The 18,746-nt window shown below is 27.5% G+C and overlaps 1 protein-coding gene across 1 annotated transcript in view; it reads left to right on the top strand.

Annotated features, from left to right (window-relative positions):
- LOC107169163 (adenylate cyclase type 5-like) overlaps positions 1–18,746 on the top strand; it is a 207,955-nt gene that overhangs the window by 20,274 nt on the left and 168,935 nt on the right. Inside the window, exon 2 of the mRNA XM_089226365.1 lies at positions 10,441–10,481. The gene's annotated coding sequence lies outside the window, so the exon portion shown is untranslated. The remainder of the gene's footprint in view (positions 1–10,440; positions 10,482–18,746) is intronic.

Below are 18,746 nucleotides of genomic sequence, written 5' to 3' on the forward strand. Positions count from 1 at the left end.
GATCTGACTTTGAAATATCGAATAATGACTTTCAAACACCTCAATTTAACATTTTTACCATTTAATTATAATGTATTCTACAGGTACTGCATATTATCATATTTAATCGCCAGATTTACTTAATCGTTGATCATAATACAAACTACTATTTGTCTGTGTGGGCGTTTATATGCGTAAATTAATAATTACAGCATAATAGCGGAAATAATCTACATTCTATATGAATTAAAATATAGTTTTAGAGGGTAAATAATAATTAATAAACGTTCTATCAACTAAAATATAATTGAAGTTGTAATGTTTGTTGGATAATACATGTCTTATGTGATGGCTGTTTAACTCGAATAGGTTATGAAAGAAAATTATATTTTTTAACGGAACATTTATAATATAATATTAGTTATTACCATAATTACAGATTTATTTTACACAAACACAGAGTACATATCATAATATTATACATTTTTGAGTGTTAACTAATATTTCACTGCCTAAATATACTAATAGCGTACAATATGATGTGCGATAAATTTGTTGATGTAGAAATTTAATTTTAAGTTTTTATTTATGTTTCTCACTTATTATTTTGTTTATTTTTTACGTACCAAAGAAATTAAACTGAAATATGTACCTATACAATTTTTTTTTTAAAAACAATGGTTTCATCATATACTTTTGGGATAATCTGTTTATTAACTCGTCCTCAAAAATAATTAAAAATAAACATTGACGTTGTTGTTAAGTATCATTATATTGACGTTGTTAACTTTGTTACCGTTCACTGAATGTGTTTGTGTTTAATTATAATGTTTTGTGTTGATGGATTACTCTTTTTTTACAACAGATAAGACGATCCAAGCTGAGCCAATACATATGTCGAGTTCGTTTTCTAGGACGCGCTGTTGTTTTTAATCAGTTATCGTATAAAAGATGTTGTGAATATAATCGCACAGGAATGAGAATGTATAGCGAGGAAGTAATAGATGGGATATAAACAAATTAATATCATATATAGCATATGTATATATATAACACTATGCAATATGCATTTGTATGTATATGTGTGTGCAATGAACTAGATAATGAGCCAGCCGTTGGCCGCTATGCGACCTTAATTAAAAGAAGCTGGTAAGTCGTAGATGTCGCTCTGCTGTACAGTAGGTTACAAGTGGGTTACTGTAATGGATGGAATTAAATTTGAATCCAATGATATTATATCATTGTATACGAAAAACGATTCTAAGCGAAGACGGTTTATCTGTCTAGGATATATTATAGAATCTATAATATAGATTATTAAAAATTTTCAAATCTTAGATTTAAAAAGAATTTTCTAGCTTAAAATAATTTGCGAATTTTCGTGATTTTTATGTATTTTGTCAAAATTCAAACTTTGAATGCTTATTAAAAAAAAAAATTGTGACTATGAACTTCTTTTATTTCTCAACTGATATTGAAACAATATGTTTAAAACCTTGTATTAAATTTTCAAGATCTTTTACCCAACAAATAAATTTCTATCGATATTAATTTAAAAAAAAACTAATAATGATCGAAAATTGCATATGCCTACGAATAGTTCAATTTAAGTCGAACATTTTTGAAAATTGCATGGTGGATTGAATATATTTATATAAACATTTGGTGAAAATTGCATGTATCTATGTCATTTTTTTAAAAGTTACATCAAAAACAAAAAAATAAAGTAAAATAAAATAAAAACACACATGGTAAAATCAATACATTCATGGCTCCGCTCAGAATCTAAAATTAAATTAAATAATGCCTAATTTTTTATCAAAACTAAATATTTTTCCACTGAATCCGAATCAGATAGACTATTTGTTATTGCGTTACACGGCTATATATGCAAAAATAATAAAAATTATTATTTTATTTTATCATATTACCTGGGTTGTTCAATGTCAGTCTGTTGAGTATTTCCATTTTCACTTAACACCTTTTGAAACCTTTAATTAGATTTTAAATCTACATTCTATGGAAAATTAAATGCCGGTAGGTACCTACTACAAAATATTTTATTTTTATTATTTTGTCAAACATTTTTGCGAATATTTTACACCAATTTTCGGACTCAGATAAAACATTTTTATACTTGTACAGCGTCGCCGTCACTTTTAATATTTATTAAACTATCTTTTCCCTGTGTCGAAATTTATAGGTAGGTTATAATCTAACAAGTAACATGGTTGAAAAGAGATAATAATAGTAGGTAATTAAAATGCAATTAATTAAATTATTTTAAAAGATTTATGTAGTTATTTAGTATGATAGCTTTAAAAAATAATACCAATAATCCTATCTAATTAATGGATTTTTGTCTAATAGTTTTGAAATGTTTTTCCTCTATAATTAATATTGATGTATTTTAGCGAAAATTTACTCACGAAACTCGTTCTTATTATTGAGAACTTACTCATTCATGGTATTGGCATATTTGTTTTATTTTAAAGTTTTCAATACGTTTTGCTTCAAAAATTATCATAATAAGCTTTGTCAAATAAGTTAAAAGTTGAGCAGATTAAAAAAATAGTTGTACCGGTTGATAATGAACTCATTATTTCACAAAATATGAATAAACACGATTTTCCCTCTTTTTAATCCTTCTTATCTGAATTATTTTTGAATATTTTCTATTATAAAAGTTATTTACATAATAATTTTACTTCATTATCAATTATTTTATAATTCTATTTAACACAGATTTTTCGTTAAAAATTACAAACTTAATATGATTTTTTTGTAAAACTATTTTTAGCTTGAATTTAACACTTGTTGATTTCTTTCTTGATGTTTTTTTTTGTTAATTTCATATACATTTTAATAATTTTTTTAAACTTATCTAAAAGAAAAATGAACTTCATTGATGAATGATTTGAGATACATATTACCTAAAAAATTTAGATAAACTTATTAGTAATATTATTTTAAAGTGAAGCAAATTACGACAATTTCATTTTATTGTATTATAATAATTATTAATACTCTTATGACATACAAATAAAACTGTTAACCATCTAAACTAATTTTACCTTATCCTTTTCATTCTCAATAAATGATCAATGATCGTCAGGGAAAGGGGTTATAAGAGCTGCAAGAGTTAGATCGTATATTCATATTATCAAACTTAATAAGAAAATCATTATCATTATTTATTTACAATTGAGCCCACGATATAGTAGCTATATTATATTATAACTATATTATAGTTATATTTAATAATAAGACAGTCTCTAGTTTAAAAAAAATGAATTGTTAAGTTGTAAAATAATGTCTCTTTTAATATATTGAATTTGAACTTTAAGAATTTAATATTGCTATACTATACTTAAATAATCTTATAACCAGGTGCTCATTAATTTACCTATTGTATAACATTCTAAATACAGATTGTAAATATAAGCTTTGTTAAAAAAAAAAGAAATAGGTTTCCCATGAAATTAATTTATAAGATAATGTTTACAATGTAATTGGCTGTAAATTTTTTTTTTAATTTAACCAAAGTGAATTATTGTATATTATTAATTTTATGCAGGTTCACAATTTTGAATTATGATGATTATAATACTGGCTGGGTACTGAATATATTATAAATTTGGTATTTTTTGTTAATTGTTAGAATTAATTTTATTCTTATTTTTTTTTCATAGCTCATTTTAAATAGATATTTAACATAAAATGTATTTTTAAATTGCAATGTGTCCAAATAAATCAACATTGAATGGTTTTTGGATGTTATGATCGCTTGCAGTTTCCAAAAACTAATATTAGGTTAAAATCAACTCATCCATTAATATGTTCTAAGACTTGGGTATATTATAAAACATATTATTTTCACTGTAAAAGGATAATTGGATTACAAAAATCTGTTGAATTTTTCGATTTGCATAAATGTAGTTCAGCCCTCGAGGTAAACTGAAAATATTTTATTTTTTTCATAAATGTACACTGATGACTATTTTTTAGGTTTAACATGTTTGTATCAATAGTGATGATAATAAATTACACGAATTTTCTAAAAAGAGAAAACCAATAATGTTAGACTGTTGCAGAATTGGATACAATATAGGATGCGTAGTTAATTACTGAGATGGAGCTTTCAGTGGCAAATCCAGGGGGGGCGATCGGGGTGATTCTAACCTAACCACCCCCCGTTCTCTAAAAAACTTCATATCCATGTAAAATTTATTGTGTATATTAATTATTCATTTTTGGAAACAGCCTCTATATTTACGTCTATGAAATACTACTCCCCCCCCCCCCCCCCGATTATTTTTTGCCTGGATCCGCCACTGGGAGATTTGTTTCTTTATTACCATTATTATTGGAAATCGATTAAAAAAATGTGAGCTACTTGTCAATTGCCGAAATGATAATGTTGTGGATATACTGTGGCGCGCGCGCGCGCGCACACACACACACACACACACACACACACGTACACACACACACACACACACACACACACACACACACACACACACACACACACACACACACACACACACACACACACACACACACACACACGTACACGTACACACACACGTACACACACACACACACACACACACACACACACACACACACACACACACACACACACACACACACACGTACACACGTACACACATACATATTATAAAATGGAAAACTTTCTTTTATCGCAGTTTGCACAAATTCTGCGTGAAATAATAGTGGGAAACTTATAGTTATTTACCTGTTACCGTGTAAACATTTCAAAAGTTTCTGGTGTTTATCTTGTCCTCAGTTATTATGGTAGATATATAATATAATAATATATATACTAACGCATCCAAAAGCCAATCTATCGAAATAAAGAGTCATGGGTGGATGTGATAGCCTTGCGATTTTATGAGGTGAGTACAAATAATTTTTTCTGCTATTCTCGTAAATCCACCCACACTATGTCATTGTCAAAAAATATTATCAATTCAGTCATTTAGAAGACTGTCCAATACAATAAAATTGAATTAATCGCATTATTAAAATTTAAATATATCAATATATTTTTAATATCTGAGAGATGAGTATTACTAATATCTCACGTAATCATTACCTCATTTGTTAAGCAAATGTAGTTAAGCTGAGTGCTAAACTGGCACCCGAACAGACTATAAAGAAGACAAGATTGTAACATATGTTGCACGTTGCTCATTAGCTATTGAGGTAGTTCAATGATGATGAATGATGATTGAGTATTGCTGAGGTTGAGTTCTCAAAGGTTCGCTGATAAAAAGCTAATAACTTAATAAGAATAGCTCTGCCAGGATGAATGTTTAGGAGTAGGTGTAGGTGGCGATACGATATTCTAGGTCATTAGGAATTTATTTACCTCCCTCCATCTGCAGTCCCTAGAGTTATCATTTGGTATTCCTAGAGTATGTTGATTGGCATACAATTATTTTCCTTGGCTATCTGTAGGTCCTTTCTTCAGAAGTATACACGTTTATGATATGAACGATATTCTAGGAATTTGTTCCCGGGAAAAACAAACATTTTCCAGGGGTAATTGCGATCTCAAGGGACATACAATTTCTCAGTATGATTCCCCCCACCCCTCACTGCAGGTATATGATATTTTAGCACATAATTCAATACATTTACAACAAACGCCACATGACGGATAATCGTCAAGGCACTCGAATGCGAAAACATATATTATATACTTAGGTACGTTGTGTTGTATAGAAGCTTGTGCATATACTGCCAACGTATGAATTTACATTAGCTTTGAATTAATAAAAAAAAAATACTGTTTAAATTTATTACTTTAACGACTAGAGCGGCTCTAAAACGACTGACATACATTGCGTATAAAAATGCGTCGTTAACAACTTTTTATGGGGCATTTAATGTCATATGTCTTCTCTCAGAGTTCTCAGTCTGCATAAGATATAATATGTGTATTGTATCAACAGTAAAAAGTACACTAGTTTATATAAGTATACTTACTTTATATACACTAAACGAACTCTCATGAAAATATTGTATTACTTTTTTTTATTGTTTAATCTACATTATAGTGTCTAATAATTTTAATGTATCTATTACTAGCAACTACTATCCTCGAAATAAACTAATTAAATTTATTAGCTTAAGTATATGTTTTGTACAATACAAAAGTTAGTACACTCGCGAGATCTAATCAACATATACATACCGAAATCCTTAACGTCAGTATAATAACATATGTCCTTTTCCTAAGTTGAAAATTGGTAGATAAAAAATATTTAAATATTTACACAAGACAATTTATCTTTATCAGGAATGTTAAAATATCTTATCAATCGTGTTTAGCGGCGTCATATATGAGAGCATGATTGTTGAACAATATAGTTTTATAATGCCTTATAATATTATATACTAATATATTTTTATTAAAGTTATCCCATATTGATTATATTTTGGTTTAGAAATCCTTTTAATAGTAAGCAATTTATTTATCATATAAACTAACAATCCCGATTAATTAGATGACAAATCAAATTATATAATTATTTAAAAATATAATAAACTAAATAATTTAAATATAAGATTATACTGGAATATTATTACTAGTTACTATTATTATAACTAAACTTAGGACTAATAACTATTCTAAGTGTGTCATAATGTATATTTTGATTTTCCAAAAGAAAGTAAAATGAAAGATTCTTATTAAGTAGGTAGGTACCTACTTTTAACTTTTTTTAAATTTAAATATCATGCTTCAGTGTTTCAATTTCTAAAAATCGTTACAGTTTTTTTTTTAAAGTTTTTATGCTTTGTAGTAGGTGAGTAATATTTTGAGTGAAAAATTTTAGAATGCACATGTTTTAGAAATATTTATTTTTCCAGTACTTACTCAAAAACTTATTCACTAATCAAAAACTAAAAAAAATATACTGATCGATCTTAAATATAATTGTTTGTTATATCATGAAATTATTAAGGTCAGATATGTACAAAGCCGATGAATAAATTGTAATCTAAATGGAGGAATGCATTTGATACAGATTTGAGTCCCACATGTAAGCACTCGTTATTTTGAAATTATTTTGATATAATTTAAATGATTAAGTCGTAACAAAAAATGTAATTTTGAAAAAATATATGCTTTACATATATTTTACACTTTTTTGAATTCTATTGGTATAATTTATTAAGTTTTTTTTTACTAATTTGAACGACAAACATGCATTTTTAATTATTTTAAATGTTATGAAGCCGTATGTTTTTTTAAAAATAAAATCAACATTTTAAACGTTTGGTTCATTAGTTATTTATACTTATAACTTTTAAGTGTTTAGTATGTATTTTATAGAAATAGAGTACCATTATTTTTCAAATTATGAAATTATAAAAATGTTAAGAAATAAGCGGTTTGGGGTATGACCTCAGATAAAGAATTCCAGAAAAGACTGAATTCATCAATATTCATAATTTTAGTAATAAAACATCACTATTCGCATTAATAAGCCTTAAAGAAGACAATATTTAAATACATAATTTAGCCCGATGATGTATAACATTTTAAAGCTCTTATTTAAGGCTACAACAAAAGTATTGATCTTTTCTTTGTTTTTTAGTTCAATAAAGAGATAACAATAATATATTATGTACTATGATATTAACTTTAGTATAGCGTAATAAAATTGGGACTATAATACACCTTCTTTTATTACAATTAGGTTTTTACGGTTAAGTACCTACTTAGGATATCAAAAGTTAATAATATAGTATAATTTGATATAGGCGGCAACAAAAGTATTAGAACTTGTAAGTAGTGCTAAAAAAAATATAATTGAGAGTCGTTATTTTCATTCTTTTATTTTTATTAATGGAAATGATTTCATTGGATTTTAGTATTACTAAATTACGCCATGGAACTTTTGAGTCAGATGTAATTTATCAAATAAAAATAAAATAATTCAAAAACTGTATTAAATTATATTTCAGTATTTTATTTTTTATATCGCCAAAATAAAGATAGGAAATAAATTACATTTCTACGTCATAAAATAATTTTGTAATTTGACTATTTATTTATTTCGAGATAAATGTTCAAGATTTTTAATTATATTCATTAAACCGATTTGTTCATACTCTAAAGTACTTTATATGAACATGTATTTATAATCATCACGATAACCCCTTAAAACTATTACAATTACAAACTTCATAATATCCGTATTATTAGGTAGCCTATGGCTATGAATGTCTCATTTTATTCAATAAAAAAATAAAATAAAAATATTATTTCCTATTTTTCTGACTTTATTTTGAAAAAGTCTTGTTTAAAAATAATAATACATAAGTACTTAGGTATCACAGGTATACATTCTGTGTTTTGGACTTTTCTTATTTGTAATTATTTATAAGTACGGAATATGAAAAATGGACTGTGTTTATTTAATTGAATGATATTAGTTGTTTGCAACAAAAATAATATTACTGCACGTTTATATTTATAGACATTAAACATGATTTTTTTTTCATATCATAGTATTATTTAGTACTTATTTTGCATACAATGAAAACACGAATTCCTATACATACAGTGGCGCCCACAGTTTTTCCACGAACCAGTGCAGTTATAACTATAGGGCTCCCAAATTTATTTGTTTGCATATTTGGCATTGCCAACTCTTTACGCTTTATTCAACGATATAAATATTCAGATGGACCAGATGAATAGTTATGAATTTATAGTGTCTGATCAAAAGACCAGAGTGGGGCCCCCGAATGTATGTAGGCCCCGGGACCTACGAGAAACCAATGCAATTGCACCACTTGGTACCCTACGTGGGCGCCATCGTATACATATATTGGATACTTACACGTTAGCCATTTTAAGCATTGAATAATAATTAAATATTGTACATCGTTGCTCAAATTTTTACAAAATAACTGTTGTTCCGTATTATTTTTCTTTAACCATCGTCTCCTATTGATTTAATTTACGTCTGTGATCCGTATAAGTCCTTTAAAAATAACGTTTTTTGAAAGAAAATTTTGTTTAAATAAAGTAAAAAACAAATCAAACGTTGAAATCATGTGGTATTATTTTAGATTCCATTATACAATTTGAATACAATTGTATGAATCATTTTTATTTTGGTTTTAATGTTGTTTTGTTATGCGAAGATTGTTTTTAATTTTAATTGCGTTTTGAATTGTAACACCTATGTTTGTAATTTCAGCATTTATACTCGACATACCATAAGCTTGAAACATTTTTAATTTAATCAAAATAAGTTTTGTTCTTAATGCACAAGGAAGAATATCTTGTATCGAATGTTGTAATATGCCGAGTACCTGACACTTCAGTGGAAATACTCAGCACACACCACCCTTATATTTATTTTAAATTACTGTATGCAAATATGATACTGTTATTCGTCTACTATAGTGAGACACATAAATAATTAAATTAATTTTAATGCGTGAAACAAAATATTCACTGATGATTTCTCTGGTTTGTTCACATGCCTTGAATTTTTATTTGTTTAAATTTCAGAAAACTGTTAGAATTACATGTTATAAGTTTAAATTAAAATCTATGTTATAGAATAAGATATTTGTCCTAGAAGTTGAGTTAAGAAACCAATTTAACTATAAAATCTAACGTCCGGGTTCGTTAACAAGTCTACACGTCATATATGGTTAGAGTTTGAATTTTTTAATTATATTTATTTCAAATAAAAACATATTTTCATCACAGGTAATTTTTGTTTTAAATATGACCTAAAAAACCCTCAAACTATATTTTAAAGCATACGCTTAGAGTTATACCACAATTTTACCTATAATTTAACGTAAAAGAATATTTGCACAGTTTTATTTAATTATTTTTTTATTTTTTTAATTACGTTTACACCCTTAAATTTTTTTTCTTGGCTATTTTTACATATTTTAAAGTATTTTTTATAATATTTGTAATTGTATTCTGAAATCGTATTTTAAAAACTCTTAGTGCATATTTCAGTTACTACGTTATTTATAAAATACTTTTTGACTGTAAAAATGAGTATAGTACCTACATTAAATGAATAAATTCATGTAAATGAATTCTGGAAAAAAAATATTTTAATTATTTTTTAAATAACGGTATTACCATTTTACATTTTTATTTAACAGATTTCATGTATTGATAAAACAATTAAGTTAAGTCATATTCGATTCTATGTAGTGTGGGGATTATTTTTTATTATTGTTCTCATTTTTACCATAATGGTTTTCTTTTCTTAGGAAAACACACCTTGAAGTTGTAAAAATCTTTTGAGAACTGGTAGTGAAAATTATTCAGAATATTTTAATTAAAAACCATATAGTATTTAATAATAACATTCCAGTGGTTAATATTTTTAATTGATTAATTGCAGCCATTAATTAATTATTTTTTTTTAATTTCAGATATAACCTATTCAAAATATTAAAATATTTTGGACCAAATCGTAAGTATTATTTTTTATTCACAAATTACAGTCGATTTAGAAAACATATTATCTATTGATTTGTTTGTTAGTAAAAATAAAAATATAGATGATTTAAATTTAAAAAAATTAATCAGGGAAAACTTTCCAGACATATATTTGTGATTTTAAACAGAAAAATACAATGTAATACCTACGATTTATGATTTTTTGGTGACTAAAACGTTCAATAATCACATAAGACATAAATCAAAATGGGCATTAAAAACAATATACTTACAGCTAAAATGGAACTTAAAAAATTAGCATGTTCTAAACTAAAGAGATGCAATTTAAATGAATCACGATATATTGTGAATACTAAAAATGATTTATACAACTTGAAGTTTAAACCAATGCAAAAGTAATTTATTACATTAGGTGTAGGTACCTACACTAATTTAATAATTTTCTACTTTAATTATTATTCAAATGAGACATACTTTTCGATCACAACTATTAGATATTAATATCAGATATTATGGTTTTCTAAACTTAATTTGTCAATGTCGTAAGCGAAAATTACCTACAAATTATAATGTACAACAATTGTAGTATTAATTTTACTGGTAGGTACTGGTTCGTACCCCTATTATTATTATCGATGTTTTAAATTTTTAAAAAGCATATTTATAACTTAAAACTGTTGGTTAAATTTTTGAGAAGGTATTTAAGATTTATTATAGATCGTTGAGAAAAAAATATATTTTGGCGTATAAAGTTACCTTTATTGAATGTGTGCACGCTTAAAGCACACATTCAAATTCACAAAAATTATATTTTATAAAACGGTTGTTATGTGTTCCACTTGTTTGTTCGCAGTTTTATTCAGAATACACGATAATTATCACTTCAAACCGTTAGTTGTTGTAAATATTCAGTTCCAGTAAAAATATATTCGAAATTTATAATATTTTATTTATACATTCATTTTGTTTGTAATTTCTAAAACTCAATAGTAAAATCATATTTCATAACAATTCCTCGGTTTTCTGGTTTGTAGTTTTACTCCTATTCGATTGTGTTTGTTACGGAAGGAGCCAAAACGTCGTTTTAAAATTCATAATTATGCTTCTATAGAAACTACGATCTCAGATTTGCATTTTTCTTCTCTTTTTTTCATTCGTTTTTACGAAACGCGTTCTTCGAACGTTCGTTTCGGATCCTATACAGGTGAGAAAGTTGGTAGGTACCGTCAATCCGCGAATTGTTGAATTTATAATCGAGTATAACCACACTGTAAAATCGTATAAATAAGAGCTTTTAAAAAGTTTGAAAACGGATTTAAACGTTTACTAACTTTTCAATCGACTTATTATGTACCTATACAGCTACTCCCGGGATGAAGGACCTGGCAGTTGACCACAAATGAGTGTTTGGGAAGCAAATACACTACATGCATTACAATAAAGAACATTATCATAATATATCACACCCAATTATTTGATAATATAATATTATTTAGTATTTACACGAAATTGGATGATTATCTGTCACGGTTTAGTCCAGAGTGCGAGATGACGCAATGAAATGCTGTTGATCTGTGTGTAAACTGTGGCTCAATGTCAACACTTTGGCTTCCGGTGTAATTCGTTTTTGCGTTCAAACCACATCTTATATTGGATTTGTTCGTGATTATGACATTTTTAACGTTATTAAAACGTTAAATCATTATAACGTTCGATCATTATATTTATTCTCGCCAAAATATTATTGTCATCACTGTCAAAATATCACTGAAAGTACTCCTGTGAGCTGTGTGATATTATGTACCTATACCGAATATACCATAAAATACAACTAAAGTGCTATGTTTAAGAATGTGAGTATATGATATGACGTCATGATAAACACACAAGACCTCTGATCTTCTACGTTATTTGTCGTAATAGAATTTTTTTGAATTGTATTACACACAACGAGACTGTCTAAGCATATACAAATTTCTACGGTTAAATACCTACATGAATTTATTAAAATTTAGATTGATCAAACTTTAAGAAATATTTCAAGTTTTTACAATGATTTATATTTTAAAATACTTAGAATTCTTACTTACATGATGTTGATTAACACACTTTAGAGTAACGATAAGAAACTTCATCTATATTTTGGGAGTTTTTGCCAGAGTTTATGATAAATATATATGAATATCTAGACAACTTCATGCAAAAATGCACAACAGACATAGATCATATTAATGATCTAATTACAATCACAGAAATTACAGATGGGTAGACATTAGACCTTTATGTTGATTTGATATGACTGGGATTCAGAAAGTCAGTATAGTAAATGTATGCGTAATTTATTTATTTTTAGTATTTTAGTAGATTTTTTTTTACTATACACTATATTACTATACAAATGAGACATTTTTATAAATGAAAATTAACTGAAATCCTAGAGCGTTCTAAGATTTGAGGAGTTTGGTTGAACTTCATACTTGAATTCCATGTTCCCAGATAGGTATTATTATACCTTAATATAGATTATGAGTTTGGAGGCGGTTAGGTTATAGATTATATTTTATTATAAAACATTATTATTGTACAAATAATGCATGTACAAATACAATTTGGTGGTGTAACATAATCAAAAATGCAATAAATAAAAATGAAGTAAAATTAAATGATTAATGTCACGTCTGAAGAACTTTGACGTGTATATGATATTTATAGGTAAAACAGTCATAACTTATTATCACTGACCATAAATACGCGGTGTTCCAAGTAAATTTGTATATTCCAGACTAAATACACATAGCCAGATGGCTTAGCTATTATATGGATAAGCTAATACAAAATAATGCATTACGATTTGCAAAAATTTAAGAATTATTTTTTACTCTCGAAATACCCATTTCCATTTTTTAAAATCAGCTCACACTGCAAGTGTTCTATAACTTAGAAATTGTTGTAACCTGATTGTACAGTTCTCGGGCAAGTTGTGTTCAAATATTTGATAAGCGGATTATTGAATATTTCCTCTATGGATTATTTCCAGTGGCCAATCGGTCAAGCATGACATAGTCAGACACTCTCGAGTAGTGTGCTCGAGATCATATTATGAAATCGTATTTATTCATATCGGGTTTAGTTCAAAATATAAAACTAAGAATATAAAATGTGAATTAAAAAAAAAATCATTGCTTAGCTCAGAATCTAAAATCGTTTAGATTTTTTTATATTAAAAAAAACCTCTATTCTTACATAATACCACAAAAAGTTGTGCATAAAATACACGCCGTAATATTGGTATTAAGAAGTCGTAACAATGGAATTTGTTGTCTCCGTCTTACAATTGCGTAATATAGAAAATTTACGTTTAGCAGATCATGTGTAGCTTCGTTAGCTTAAAAATTACAATAAATCGACCTCGACGAAACTTTATGGTAAGAATATTATCTGTGTAATTTTTTTAATGATAGTTCAGTTTTTAAACTACCGTAAAAAACCCTCATACAAATACTGCAGATAGTGTTCTTAGTGTTCTTACCACCATATTGCATAATAGAACGATTCATTTCAAACAGCAATGTCTATACTAACAAGACTACACGTGATTTGCTGATCGTAAATTTGCTATGTTACGGATTTATAAGACGGAGGTAACAAAATATGTCAGTAGTATAAAATTAATATTTATTACATACAAAATTTGTGAATTTCGTTAATGAAATATTTACCCATGTAATTTTATAATTTTAATATGTATACTGTACACCGTTCGTCAAAAAAAAAAATAATAATAATAATAATAAAGCAAAAACCGTTTTATTAGTTATATTTTTAACTCTACCTTGTAAAATAGTTGTTCGAAAAATCGTGTACAACAGTGCACTACGTAAATCTGGTGAATTTGATTAAAAATAAAACAGCTTGTATTTAACCGTATCAAATGTGTCGTATTACGACAGAACAGTATGGCCAGTATATAAATCGTCGGACTCGCTCAATACCCACTAAATATAACATGTAGCCATGTAAGTATAAATGTACAATTCTTCTTCTTTTCCTTCGCCATCTCTCCAAACTATTTGGGGTCGGCCATCCTTGTGCTAAATTTTCACTTACTACGATCCTTAGCATCCTCCTCAAAAAAGTATAAATGGTATAATTTAGGTACAGATGTACAATTATTTTGGTTAATCACAACAATCTTAAAAACAGGAGTTAGTATCTCCACAAGGATTTTAAAAGTTGGTGAATTATCCTATATATATATTTAATATTATGTATGCGCAAATGAATAAGAATGTTTATACGATCAAGAAATAATCGACCAATTTTGACGAAAATTTCGATTTGTTTTTCGGTATATACCAGAAACAGGACCACGTTTGCAAATATACTAAGCGCTTTATCCAATTCGCCACGGTTGGATGACATATCTCATTGAATTAATTCACAAAGCGTGGTACATCGACATCGATTTGTCCTCGAATTCGGGTAGGTACACTAAAACCAAAATACACCTATACCTAATGCACAATGCCGTACTTTATATTTGTTTATTTTTTACTGCTGGTGAAACCGAGTTAAACATAGCTATAGTTTTACCTATATGTCTATATAATCGATCGAATACGCCCGGAATCGTATAATAGTTCACGAATCACGAATAGAATATTATAATAATAATTATTATTGTTGACATACTCTTTCACACTTTGCAATCTCCAATGGGTACCTACATAATAATATGTTAATATGACGGAAGGACAAATCATATTATTATTATTAAATATTGTCATTTCCATCTAAATCTTAAACACGCGGAATAGACCAATCTTCTCGGAAAAGTATAGCTAGATTATATTTTGTTCGGTCTGTTCATTGTACATTATGTGATCGGGATTATTGTAACAGGTTTTATTTCCGATTTCTATACCGGCGTATAAGTAACAGGATAACGTTTTCCCCGTCATGGCGTCTTCATTATGTGCGGGTAAAGAAAATAAAAAAAATCCGTTCCAGGATCATGTGCGCGGTGCGACGGCGGCGGTCGGGATTGGAATTCCTTCGAAAATCCTGCGAAACGTATTCTCGGAATGATTGAGTCTCGTCACGATCCGTCAGTCTCGTGGAATTCGATTGGCGAATAAATACTTGTTTGTCATAAATAAGCGTTCACTGTTTTCCTCCGGGACACGACACTATAGAGAAGCGTTAACAGAGTTGTCCAAAGTTCGTTTGCCCGTCATCGCGGCGTCTGTATATTCCGCCCTGTGCTTTTTTTTTTTATATAAATATATAGAACACCACGTAGGTATGTATATACTGTATACGTCTTATCTTGCGGGACATGTCGCGTATCAAGGTTAGCGCGTGTAAGATTACGCGATGGCTTACTGTTATAATTGAACTGGGAAAATTCGCCGATTTTTATCAACAGATTCTAAATTCGTATGGACCGTGATATCGTGTTTTATTACGTCTCGATTCGTATCATATTATCGTACGATTGTGATTTGGCTATTCCGATATTTCAAGGCCCGTTAATTATGCATCGTACAATGGTATCTATATGAATATACTCTGACTCGAGAATATTGTAATATACATTTTTCTCTACAGGAACTCTTTTGAAGGACTTCAAACATCATAACTATTACTGTACGATATATTTTTCCCCCGAAAATCGTGCATTTCAATACGAATACGATTTTTGGATTACTAATGTTGCCATTGATTTATGTAAAAACTTTAGACTAAATATTCAAATATTCCAAAACATGATGTCTGTTACTACCAAAATGTGATACTCGTAGGATCCTTTTTTATTTGAACTTTGAATAATATATTTCATAACAGTATACAACTGTGGTTTAAGACTTAAAGTGATGTCATACTTGAAAATAATACATATTTATGATGTTATATTTTGTTACAGATATTTAAATTACAATATTTTAATAACTAATACTATTTATCCGTTATTGTTTTATTGTTAGGTTCGTGACAGCTTATTATTTCACTACTAGGTATTAAAGGGAAGATTTATTTGTCGATAAAAGTATTTTATGATAATATTATTTTGGACACATTTGATGCTAGTATTTTATTTATTGTTATTATATTTTCCTCTAGGCTTTAGATATAGATTATGATTTATAAACCATAAATATTAAGCTTTAATGTATAAATAGGAGAAATTATAAAAATAAAATAAAATAGAAATATAACTCTATAGTTTGTTGGTATCGACGAATTTCCAATTTCGTCAGTGATTAATGAATCTGTGAAAAAATAATGAATACGTCATTTTTGTAGACGTGTATCTAGTATGAAAGAAATCGATAAAAATTGTCTCAACCCTTAAATTATCATACATTATTATATATTATATTGTGGCTATGTATATATATATAAATTTGACCGTTCTACGACACGTCTTTTATAATTGTATTAATGTATGTGCACCTTACTCGAAACTGCTGTGCTATCTCGATTTTGTAACATCTGTCATTGCGTTTGATACGTAAAAATGGACATAATATTATTAACTTCTGTATAATATTTTGTATAAGTTAACGATAACCACTGCGCAGACAGCAGCTGTGTTCAATATCTTACCAACACCTCGTGAAGTTACATATTAATCAACAACACCAATGAAGTAACTGTTCGAATATTCCATTAGGATGTATATGATAACTAGTATAATATAATATTATTATTATTAATAATATCAATATTGTTGGGTTATTTGGTTATTTTTGTTTTTTGTATGAAATATCATAAGTAATATATCAAACAATAATCGTTTTGCAACACAACCAAGTGGAATGAATTTTTGTTTCATATTCTACGGAATATATACGTTCTCAAGTAATACGATCATCACGTGTCCAAGTTTGTTATGTTGATGTTTATATTTTTAGCACCTATCCTCATAATCTTACGTCTGTCATAATAATATTTAAAAAAAAAAACAACTCAAAATGAGCTTATGTAGTTTTGACAGTACGTTTATTAATATTTTACGCTAGCTTTTTAAAAACATGCTAACTATAGCTTTCAAATAGATTTTACTAAAAACATATCTATATACAACACTATAGGTGATATAGATTTATACCTAGTAGTGTATACGTATTCCGTTTAGAAAATACATTTTCAATCATAAAATGGCCAAATATTGTTTTGAAACTAATTTAATTTTTTTCCTATATATTCCTGATATCGGAACAAATTAAGTGAAAAAAGGTACCTATACAATTGCTATTATTATTACTTTTTTAAAATTATTATTGATTGTGCAGTCTTCTTGATTTATTAATCTAAAATTAGTTATAATATTATAATATAATTGCATTTTGAAAAGCGCTAATAATTAAAAACTAAAATTTTTCAGAAAGTACAAAACCCTTACAGGCGGTGAGCAAACTCATTAGGCTAAATGTTTTTTGAAAATAATTGTTCACCAAATATATTATATTATAATTATAGTTATTCTTTAAATTATTATTATTATGAACACAAAAAAACCGATTTTTCGTTGAAAAATTTAACCTACTTTTACGAATTGTTTTTAAAAATTTTAAACTATTATGTAATTTTATACTTATACCCATATGAAATAATATTCTCAATGAGAAATTTAATTGAGAAAACGCGATTGATAAAATAACAGCCATTTTCGTGTTCATTAGATATTCGACTATACACCTATGTGTAATTGGAAAAAAAAACAGAAAAATCTAATTTGTTAAAGCTCGAGATGGACTGTTTTCGAAATTCACTATTCAAATATAAATAATATACTAATATTTGGTTACATATTTTATTATTGTGGTATATTGTGTACACATTTTTTTTTACACTCTTTTTACATACGTTTTAACTTCTATAGCAAGCACATTTCTCGAAAAATAAAATATTTATAATATTTATAAATAGATAGATAAAATATGCAGACGGATCATCGGTTTTTACTTATGGAAGGTAATGTAAAAAACAGCTGTTATAATAACATAATAACATAAATAGCTGCTTTATAGTTTAATGGACCAGATGCATAAAACGAACTTTAAAATAGGCTTTGGGAAAGATATATACATAGAATATTCGTTTATTGCCTTATTTTCGAGGTCATTCATCTGCTGGGACAAAATTATCGATACCTCCCTGGATGCGCAACAGAACAGAATAATCTCTTAAAGTTTTCTACCTATCACAAACTAAATTATACATACATTCATTCAAAAGTGACCCATATATTATTATAAATATTTGTCACGCG

This window comes from Diuraphis noxia, unplaced genomic scaffold (assembly GCF_037042655.1).
Source record: "Diuraphis noxia isolate RWA-SAM2 unplaced genomic scaffold, SU_Dnox_SAM2 contig0004, whole genome shotgun sequence".
NCBI lineage: Eukaryota > Metazoa > Arthropoda > Insecta > Hemiptera > Aphididae > Diuraphis > Diuraphis noxia.